Source organism: Diabrotica virgifera, chromosome 2 (genome assembly GCF_917563875.1).
Source record: "Diabrotica virgifera virgifera chromosome 2, PGI_DIABVI_V3a".
NCBI classification, from domain to species: Eukaryota; Metazoa; Arthropoda; class Insecta; order Coleoptera; family Chrysomelidae; genus Diabrotica; species Diabrotica virgifera.
The window spans coordinates 97058743-97070911 of NC_065444.1; the positions used below are offsets into that span (position 1 = coordinate 97058743).

Genomic DNA, 12169 nt, shown 5'->3' on the forward strand with positions numbered 1-12169 from the left:
TGATCTTCATATGTTTTAAAGTTATACCCATTGGAAGTTATAATTTTCTTAAACAAATTGTACATTAATTTGTTTATAAGGGATTCAAGCAAATTTGAGCTTTAAACATTTATACTTTAATTAACAATAATGATATAAGAACTCAAAAGGAACAATTTGAGCTTATGAAAATGTTCGTAAGTTTATTTTTAGCTGAGAGGTCGATATTTTAATGGCGAGCTATGAGGCGCATGATTGGCTCACAGCAGGATCACGCGCTAACTTCTCGATGCAAATTATAATTTCTATGTATATGTTGTATATATACGTTATATTCATTTTTCATTTTTGAAGATACTAATAAAATTTTATCATATAATTTTTATAATTAAATCATCATACTGTACTTCGTATCACCTTTCATTTTATTTAATTTGTCTTCTATTTTTTGTACTAAATGAGAAAAAACCATTAAAAACTAATATTTCAGACATACAACTAAAAACTAAATTGATATTATTTATTATTACTATTTTTACAGACATTTTCTTTCGTGCATCTGCATCGAGATATACAGGGAATCTCAGCTTTTTTACATCTGCATAAGTTCTTAGAGAAATTTTTACAGACGCATGATGGTACTAAATCTGATCTTAAAGGCATTAAAATTAAAACTTTTTGGGGCTCTAGAGTTTCGTGATCTATATGATATCCATATACAAGTGGTCCAAGTTCTTTTGCAGTATCTTCCAGGCACGTTAATTGTGTGTACACCACATAAAATGCTCGTTTTATATGCAATTGGATTGAGTTTGATGTTGGTGGCATATCTTGCGAACTTTGTTTGGAAGTCTATTAGTTAAGCTTTAAAATGATACCATGAAAAGCTTATTTTAATGCGTAGAAGCCGAGTTACGATCGATAAAGCGTCGAAAAATACTTACTTGACTGTGAGCCGATCTTGCGCCTCATAGCGCGCCACTAATATATCGACATCTTGGCCAAAAATAAACTTACGAACATTTTCATAAGCCCAAATTGTTCCTTTTGAGTTCTTCTATCATTATTGTTAATTAAAGTATAAATGTTTATAGCTCAAATTTGCTTAAAACCCTTATAAACAAATTAATGTACAATTTTTTCAAGAAAATTATAACTTCAAATGTTTATAACTTTAAAACAAATGCATAAAAAATAATCTGTCTAACTTTGTTTGGAAGCCTATTAATTAAGCTAGAAGCTTAGATCTATTGTGAGCAACTCTCAGCTGAACTTACAACTTGGTATTACTATATGGATGTGACACCTGGATCATGAAGGTTAACATGATGAACAAATTAGAAGCCTTTGAGATGTGGTCGTATCGTAGAATGCTCAGAATATCTTGGGTTCAACGCATTTCAAACAAAGAAGTCTTAAACAAAGTAGGTCAAGGCGAAGGTGATTTAACCAAGATGATAAAAAAGAGAAAACTTGAATATCTGGGGCATATAATGGGAGGTAGCAGATACAGGATGCTGCAGTTAATACTTAATGGTAAGATCGACGGAAAAAGAGGAATTGGTCGGAAGAAATATTCATGGCTCCGAAACCTTCGTCAATGGACTGGCTTATCAGCAGATCAATTGTTACATGCCGCACAAGATCGAGAACGATATCGGCAAATTGTTATGGAAGCTACACACGCCTAAAAATTTTGGCACGGTACTTAAAGAAGAAGAAGGCTCATTTGCATGCGTAGAAGCCGAGTTACAATCGATAAAACTTCGAAAAATACTTATTTTGCAATTTGCATTGTGCACTAATTTTACAATATCTTGAGTTCTAATTGTTGGATTTAAGTTTAGTAAACGTTTCTTTCTTCGTTTTTTATTAAGGAACAAATATTTGAAACATTTTTTTATCTCTTTTAGTTTAAGAGCCAGAGCCTTATAAACAATTAAATTGTTTATAACAATTTTTTGACCACTCGGATCGAAATCCACCCTCGTTCGTAATCAGCAGCAAAAAATCCATAAGAAATGAGTTTGTCCATCAGAATTGAAAAGGACACGGTGACCCCTCTGGCGCCTAGTCTAAATTGCAAGGTATTTTATTTGCATTAATTGTTCAATAATGATGCCATCTATTAGATGCCATCTATAGATTTAAGACTAAATAACACACCTCATTACAATCAGCGAGCAATAGTAAGAATTGAAAAAGAAACATCTGAAGAAATGGAAATAAAGAGAGGAGTCAGGCAAGGCTGCATACTATCACCTCTATTATTTAACGCTTATTCTGAAGAGGTAATGCGAGAAACTCTGAAAGATGAAACAGTCGGCATAAGAGTAAATGGAGTTAACAACATCAGATATGGAAATGATGCAGTAATAATACCCGATAGTTTACAAGACCTGCAAAGACTCATGAGTAAAATAGTAAGGTGTAGTAGAGAGTACGGACTCTCTCTCAATATCAAAAAGACGAAGTTTATGAAAATTAGTAAAAACAACTATAATACTAACGAAATCTTGATAGTAGAGGGCCAGCAGATCGAAAGAGTAAAAAAGTACACTTACCTAGGAACACTTATAACAGAAAATAATGACTACACTGCAGAAATCAAAGTCAGAATCGAAAAAGCACGTTCTAATTTTATGAAAATGAAAAAGGTCCTATGTAGCAAAGATTTAACATTAGCTCTTAAAGTACGCCGAACAAAATGTTACGTATACAGTGTTCTATACTAGTGGAGTCATGGACGTTAAATGTAGAGACAATGAGACGACTTAACGCCTTTGAAATGTGGACCTATAGAAGAATTATGAGGGTTTCCTGGGTAGATAGAGTTACGAACAATGAAGTTGAACTTACAGTTAAAAAAAGAAAGCATCCTGCGACTCATAATGCAAGGAAAGATAGATGGCAGAAGAAGCATCGGAAGAAGACAAATTTCAATGCTGAAAACCCTGAGAGAATGGTTTGGATGCAGCTCAAAACAACTATTTAGAGCTGCTGCCTCAAAAATTAAAATAGCTTTGATGATTGCCAACCTCCGTAGCGGAGATGGCACCTGAAGAAGAAGTTGCCATCAATTTCTATTTTACATTTCATTTACAGGAGTGGTTTTTTACTGATTACTATTGTTTTAGTTTTCTGAGTTGAAATTGACATATTGAATTCTTTTGTTCTTATTGAAAATCTGTGGACTAATCTTTGCAGACTATATTCATCTTGGGCTATCAATACTGCGTCGTCTACGTAACAGAATATTTTTACTTCTGTGTTTCCCATTCTGTATCCTCTTCCTTCCTTGATGCTTTTGATGATTTCATCCATGATTAAATTGAAACGCATAGGGCTCAATGAGACTTAAATCCGATTGAGTTTAATTCTTGTTATAATATATGTATTGATAACTGATAACTGTAATCATCAGTCAAAGAAGTTTTATTCCTTAACATAATCTACTATAATATAGATAGAGGAATCTGTTTAATGGTAGAGGAAAAAGCAAAATTTAAACGGTAAAAAGATTTACTGGTGTAACACAGATATAGAAGAGAAAATGAACCTATTTATTTTTCTATTTAACGTAATGACTACATCACTGTCAAGTTTTGTGTATAAACAAAAAGGGCAATAGATTATAAGAACTAAATAATAATGCTTAATTTTTATAAACAAACATTGAATTGACAAATTTATACAATTAACTCTTTGGTCGGACGGATTGCCACTTTAGAATCTGATCATGCATTGCTACATTAGATTTTTGACCGTTTGCCTTGCAGCACCGTAATAGCAATTTGGGGAGACTATTTTTCCCCACCTGAAAAGTGAATTGTTCGTTTTCTGTTCAATGTAGTACTTACTCGTTTTGGTTGATTGAAATCCTCTGGCTTGCTTGCAATAGTGATCAGGCTTGTCTACACGAGTTTTTAAATTCTAGATTTTCAAGTGTTTCAGTCCATTTCTCGCGCCTAACGGTATCATTGCTGTGGAGCAATTCGTCTGTGATTTTCTGTTTTCCGTCTTCCCAGAATTTTCATACAGTTTTTGCTATTCTCAGACTATCCAAGAATATACTCTCTGCTATACCCTCTAGGAATTACTGCTTTTACTGTCACTATTGTCCCCGTCAAACTCTCGTAGTGTGCGCTTTTTGGTAGGACCAAGCAGACCAGTTAGCTTTCCTGTAGTTCCATCTGAGGTGTGGGAACACCATGAGGATACCTAACCATTGAAAATGTTTATACATACTTTTCAAAAGTACATATCTTCAAAATGTTATAAAACCTATGAACGAGTACTTTAGTTCAGTTTTTTTTATTTTAGTTTATTTTATTTTAGAGAGAGGAAGACTTTAGATCAACACTGTATACTAAAGTCAACTTGTCTAGGCATAACTAAACATAAATGGAATAGCTATTTGTATAACAAGGGAGGAAAGTGCTACTTTTCCTCCCGAGAATGAAGTTTACTGCCCGACGCGTAGCGGAGGGCAGTAATCATTCAAGAGAGGAAAAGCACTTTACTCCCATGTTATACATATGGTTTTTCCACCTTCCTCAAATTAATAACAAGTCATTTTTCATTTTTACTTAATTTATTTATGTAACTAACCAACGAAATTTATTAAAACTAAATCTAACAAGTAGGTACAATATAACTGTCAACTGTCAAATATAAGTTAAATTATTAATGTAAACATTGTTAAATCAAAATAACAATTTACTGTTTGTTACCGTTCTGCAAAATACAGGGTGTTTTATAAATAAACGTTAAAATGTATAGATACTTACTTAATAGAAAATAGATATTGTACAGGGCGTCAATAAGTTATATTTCATGAACGAAATACCATGACGTCACTTTTACTTTTCCTCCCTAGGGAGGAAAAGTACAACTTTGCTCTCTACAATCAGGTCCGGAAAAGTATACTTTCGGTAGAGGTAGGTGGAAAATATTGTTGTAAAGCTATTTTTTTGTGTCATTTATGTAATTTAGATACTATTCTAATTGTGAAATAAGCCACAATTCAAGTTTTAAAATGATTTTATTGAGGTTTCGACTTCCACGTCAATAAAATAATTTTTCCACCTGCCTTTACCGAAAGTATACTTTTCCGGACCTGATTGTAGGGAGCAAAGTTGTACTTTTCCTCCCTAGGGAGGAAAAGTAAAAGTGACGTCATGGTATTTCATTCATGAAATATAACTTATTGACGCCCTGTACAATAACTATTTTCTATTACGTAAGTATCTATATATTTTAACGTTTATTTATAAAACACCCTGTATTTTGCAGAATGGTAAAAAACAGTAAATTGTTATTTTGATTTAACAATGTTTACATTATTAATTTGACTTATATTTGACAGTTGGCAGATATGTTGTACCTACTTGTTAGTTTTAGTTTTAATAAATTTTGTTGGTTAGTTACATAAATAAATTAAGTAAAAATGAAAAATAAATTGTTATTAATTTGAGGAAGGTTTAAAAACCATATGTATAACATGGGAGTAAAGTGCCCTTTCCTCCCTTGAATGATTACTGCCCTCCGCTACGCGTCGGGCAGTAAACTTCATTCTCGGGAGGAAAAGTAGCACTTTCCTCCCTTGTTATACAAATAGCTATTTCAATTTAAATTGTGGATTATTTCCCAATTAGAATAGTAAATTACATAAATGGAAATATATCTAACAAAACAAAAAATATATAATATTATGCCGATGATTTAGGAAATATTATATTCAATTCATCAAAAAAAAATCCTTTTTTTTTTCTTCCTATTGTAGAACATTTTTTAATTTGTTTGATGATTTCAGTTCTTAACGATGCTCATCTTCTTCTTTGTTAAGGTTCATAAAATGTTAGTGGGTGATTTCTTTGTACTGAATCAACTTACGGCGAGAAAACATTCTTTCTAATTACTATGCATGGGAAGGAATCTGAATAATTCTACCTAGAACATCCGCCAAAAATTAGAAAGTGTTAATGAGTATATCACCGCCGCCTACGAAAAGTGTAACTCCGAAAAATGCCGTTAAGAGTAGAACTTTCAATGAACGCCTCGAAAAATATTATTTTCGATTATATGATTGTGAAAATTATAATCCCTAATAAAGTGTTAGCGAAAAAATTTATTAATTGGGGAGAATCGGCAAAAAACATCATTTCAAAAAGTTCTCAGAAGTAATTGTTTTCGTCGGCAGAAACAGAAAGGGAAATAATTGTTTTCGTCGGCATCTATTATGAACTAAATCTTTTCATTATAAATATTTTAGTAGTTGCCACGCATATAAGAAATTGTAATCGCCAATACTTATCAAAGGAATCAAGGTATTAGGAATCACATTAATCATAGGTACCAGCGATATGAGTGTATTATGAGCAACATTATATTAGTTTTAAAATAACTTTATATTTAATATTAGTAGTAGAAGGGCGGACTCTTCCAGATCATATGTTTAAAAGGTCCAAATGTTCTAGCAGTTTCTTACTTTTTTTTTTCCTTGGGTTTGTATGACTGCGGACCTTAGGGTCCATTCGCCCATCTAACCGAGTTTGCTCATTTTTACATTAATTTCAACTACTCTATGTTTATTTTACTTCCCTATTTATACATTACAATATCATCATATCATTATCATTATTATTATTTTACATTCACATTTTTTACATTTAGTTTTCATTATATTATTCATCTTTTTATTCAATTATATTTTTTTTTCTTTTTTTTTGTATTTTTTATTTTTTTTTTTGTTATATATTTTTTTGTTTTTTTTTTTGTTTTTTGTTTTTTTTTGTTTTTTTTTTTTTGTTTTTTTTTGTTTCTTTTTGTTTTTTTTTTGTTTTTTTTTTGTTTTTTGTTTTTTTTTTGTTTTTTGTTTTTTTTTTCCATTACGGTAAGACTAAAACCCGATTCATCCTCGCGGAGGTTATTCGTCTTCTTAATGGTTTCTGTTTTTTTTTTTTTTATTACATTGTTTTTACATTTTTTTTTACAATATTTATCTAATTCTAAATACAGATAGTTAACCATAGCTACTCATATTTCCAGTTTAATATTTTTAATATGCTCACATAATAAAATGACCAGTTGTGGATTATTACTTTGATTTAATAAGAATTTTAAATTAATTGGATGTATGATATCCTTTAACTTATAAATTTTGTCCAAAAAGATTTTCACTTGAGCTTGTATTAGAGAGCAATTTAATATTTGATGCTCTGCGTCTCCTATTTCTCCACAATTGCAATATGGATCGGTTTTTAAACGAATTTTAAATAGAAATTTGGGAACCGGTACGTGATTAAACCTCAAACGACAAATTTTTCTTATTGCATTTTTGGAAAGATTCCCCTTTATAAACCATGGTTTTTTGGGAATCGTTTCTTGAATTTCTTTGTAATGTTTGCCTTTTTGATTGTTTTTATTATCTTCTTCCCATTTTGATTTCCAAACGTTGTTAATAACTTTTTTTATTTCATTTGTTGTACATTTGTATTTTGTTCCTTCTCCTTCGTGTATGGCCCTTTTAGCTAAGACATCAACTGTTTCATTGCCCAGTATTCCACAATGGCTTTTGACCCATATTAGATGTATTGTTTTGAAATCTTTATTTAATTCTTCAACTTTTTGTAATATTTCTAAGATGATATAATTTATTTTAGATGTAGATTGAAGGTGCTTAATTTTTTGCAAAGCACTTTTACTGTCAGAAAAAATATAAATTTTCTTGTTTGGAAGATGTTGGCAGTATTTTAGGGCTTCTAATATGCCTATTAATTCAGCTGAGTATATGCTACTATTTGCGTTTAATTTAAACATCTTACTCTCATTTATTTGAGGATCGTATATTGCACATGCTGTTCCTTTAGTACATTTGGAAGCATCGGTGTAGATTTGATAAGCATTTGATGATAGTTCTTTAATATCAGCTTTAAACATCACATCTCTAATACATGTTGGGTAATTGGAATAATCTCTTAGGAAGTTTATTTTTAAATTTTTTAATTGTACTGTATTAAAAATATAATTTAAATTAATTGGGGTTGTATGTAAAGTTTCTTTATATTCTGCCAGTTCTCTATAACATTCAGCAATACAGGGAGATTTCTTTTTTTTTCCAATAACCTTTTATTAAATCATTTATCGAAAGCCAATGAATTTTATTAATTATTTCTGATTCTTTATGTGATAAATTTACTAAGAATTGACTACACAGTTTATTTCTTCTTAACCTTAATGGCATCTCTGCGCACTCCACATGTAGATTGTTTATTGGAGTAGATTTTAAAGCACCTATGCAAAGTCTTAAACATTTATTGACAACATTTTCAATTTTTTGTAGATGAACATTTGCTGCATCTGCATAGAAAATAGATCCGTAGTCTATTATTGATCTAATATAGGATCTATACATCAGTAAGGAAATATTAGGATCTGCTCCCCATTTAGAATGTGAAATGGTTCTCAACGCGTTCACTCCCCTTTCTGCTTTCTTAACTGTGTTTTCTATATGTTCCTTCCATAAGAGTTTCTGGTCCAAAATCACCCCAAGATATTTTATTGATTTTTTAACCGGAAATTTAATACCATCTATTACTTCTATTTCCTTTGGAATGCCTTTCCTACGTTTGGTAAATATACATGCTTGTGTTTTTTTATTTGAAAGGGACATACCATTTTTAAACGCCCAATTTCTAATTGCAGTGTAGCTCTGTTTTACCTTTTCTACACCTGTATTTATTTCTGTTTGGTCACTATAAATTACCAAATCGTCTGCAAATTGTAATATTTTAGTATCTGTCACCGATTTTTCCAAATCATATGTATATATTAGGTATAAAATTGGACTTAATATTCCTCCTTGTGGTAATCCGTCTTGAGCTATTTGTGGTCCTAAGCGTTCGTTGTTAATTTGAAGATATAATTTTCTATTACTATACAACTTGATTATTTTTGTGTTAAAAGACTCTGGTAATCCAACTTCAATCATTTTATTATACAATATGTTGAGGTTAACATTATCGTATGCACTTTCAATATCTATAAATAGAGATGTAACTGATTTATTGTTAGTGAAGGATAAATTAATATCTGTTATTAAATGACTTAGATTTTCTGTACCAGAATAACCTTTTCTGAAGCCGAATTGGGTCATTGACATTTTTTTATTAAGTTCTAGCCACTTCTCCAATCTGATTTTAACCATTCTTTCAAAAGTTTTAGCAATACAAGATCCCAAAGAGATACCTCTATATGAATCTGGTGATTCAGGATTTCGATCTGGTTTTAGAAAAGGAACAACTAAGAATTCTTTCCAACTAGAGGGGTAACTTTCAGTTATCCATATATCATTGTATATTGCCAAGATCATCTCCTTTGCAGCCATCCCTAACTTATTAAGCATAACATAGTGTATATTATCTATTCCAGGAGCTGTATTTTTAGTTGTTTTAATGGATGACTCTAATTCGTCCATAGAAAAATTTTTAGTTAGACTGTGTCTTTCTGTATTTACTGGATACAATATATTTTGTCTCGGACCTGGCGGTGCAATTTTATTAAAGAAAGTTGTTGTCCATTCCCCTTCTATTGTTGAATTTATTGGTGGTTTGTACACATTCTTTAGCTTTTTAACCTGTCCCCAAATATTTTTAATATCTGTGTTTCTGTTTAAAGACATGCAAAATTCTTTCCACGTTTTCTTTTTATTCTGTTGTATAATTTTTTTCGTTTGGGCTACACATTTATTATAATTAATGTAGTTTTCCATTGTTCCTTTTTTCTTGTACCGTCTTAATGCTACCTTTTGTTTTTCGACTGCCCTACTACATTCCTGATTCCACCAATGTTTATTAAATTTTGGATTAATCGATTTTCGCTTCTCTGGTATACTGATTGCATTGACCTCATTTAGTTTAGTAATAAAATCTGTATATCTGTGACTGCCTTTATGAGTTTGTGCATATTGTTCCATATGGTAGGAAAAAATCTCCCAATCTGCTTTATCAACATTCCATTTTTCCAATTAGTTTTACAATCTATATTACTTACACTAACGTTTATATTCATTTTCATACAAATTACATAATGATCTGAGCCTAGTGTTGTATCGTCTACATCCCATTCAAATAAATGAGCAATATCGGTTGTACAAAAGGTAATATCTATAGCTGATTTATTAAAAAATCCCGGCCTTGGTAATACCGTTTCTTTACCAGTATTTAAATATACAGTACCACTCTCATCGCATGCTTCTAATAGATTTTTACCCGCTCGATCCGTAGTACTACAACCCCAAGCAATATTGTGACTATTAAAGTCTCCACCAACTAAAAATGGTTTTTTTAAACTATTAAAAAAATTTTTCCAATCATTTTTAGATATAGATAACCCTGGCTTTACATAAATAGAGTATATATTTATCTTTTTTCCTAAATTTAAGTGAATGGTTACCTGTTTGCACATTACATTATTGATTTTATGAAATGCTGGAGCTGGAGAAAAACGTATCCCTCCTTTTAGCAGTACAGCCACTCCTCCATATCCATCACCTCTATCTTCTCGAAAAATATTATACCCTGTGAATTTAATATTTATGTTTGGTTTAAACCAGGTTTCTGACAAAAAGCATACAGATATATTCTTGTCAAAAAGATATTTCTCTAAAGTACCTTTATTTGATAATACTGATCTACCATTCCATTGTAGGAAATTTATATTAGCCATTTCTAGTAAGAATTTTCTCTATACTATTTTTTAAAACCAACAATGTATTTGCTTCTAAAGATTGATTTAAATTATTGAGAATAGTTGTAAAGCATTCCAAAATATTATCACACACATTTTTTTTATTTATTTGTAAATTAGATGAAATATTATGATACTGTGGTACATTATGAAAATTACTATATACTGTTTGTGATTGTGGTTTCGGTTTACTTAGTATTTCTTTACGTTGTTCAAGCGTTGCCGTGTCGTTTGTTATCGAATTAACACTTTCTGTTCTTCTACGTTTTGTTATTGTATAATGATTCGATGTTTGACTATTTTTTACTGCCGATGAGAAATTTTTTTGATATTTTGTTTTAGCCTCATAATAAGATATTTTTTCTACGTTCATTATATTTTTAATACTCTTTTGTTTTTCTCTTTCTGGACACTCAGCCCTTATATCTGTTGCGGAATGATTCCCGTTACACAATATGCATTTTACTGACTCTTTATCTAAACATTTTAAACTCTCATGTTCTCCAGCACAAAACCTACACCTGTCTGTTCCTCTACACTGAAAACTAACGTGTCCGTACCGTAAACATTTCAAACATTGAATTAATCTCGGTTGATACGTTTCTACTTCGTACACTAATTTTTCTATAACTACCTGATGTGGCACTATTTGCCCTTTAAATGTAACAATTATGGTAGATGTGGGTACAAAATCTGCATTTCCTTCTGAATTTATAACCTATCTATTTATTCTTTTGACGTCTATAACATCAAAATTATATCCGTATCTTGGTTTAATTAATGATTTCAATTCTTTTGTATCTACATCTTTATCTACCAACTTAATTACGCCCTTTTTTTGAATAAGAAAATTCGGTAAATACGCATTATAATTTTTAATAGCTAAATTTTCTGACAATATTAATTTATTTGCACTTGCTCCCTAATTTAGTTCTACCTTAACTTTATTTCTACCTATAACGGTTATTTGTTTAATATTATTTTGAATCTCCGGAACCGAATTATTTATAATTTTTGCTGTCCCAATCCGATAAAATTTTCCAATGTTGCCTAGACTATTTTCAATATAGACATAATAAGGTCCATTATCAGTTGCAGTATACAAGTTTTTGTTTGCGTTCTTAATTACCTGACTATTATTTACGCTCGGTGTGGTATTTACCTCACCTAACTGACTGTTATTTGTAAAATTAAATCTTTTTGATATTACTGTATTTTGATTAGAAATATTATTTTGACTTACCGAAGCCTCTGAATATTTATTTTTATCATGATTTTCCGTTACCTGCGTATTTTTCTGAATACTACCTAATCCGGGTGTTTCCAATTCTGTTTCCATAATCTCGCCTTCGTTGTTGAATTTTACATTTTTTCCTCGATCTGGTGGTTCAGGAGGTATATCGTTATCCATATTGTCCATTAATGACTATAAAAAACCTGT

General features: G+C 30.8%; 1 protein-coding gene across 4 annotated transcripts in view; it reads left to right on the forward strand.

The window, feature by feature from the left end:
* LOC114332504 (insulin-like growth factor 2 mRNA-binding protein 2) overlaps positions 1–12169 on the forward strand; it is a 509159-nt gene that overhangs the window by 172321 nt on the left and 324669 nt on the right. The window lies entirely within an intron of this gene.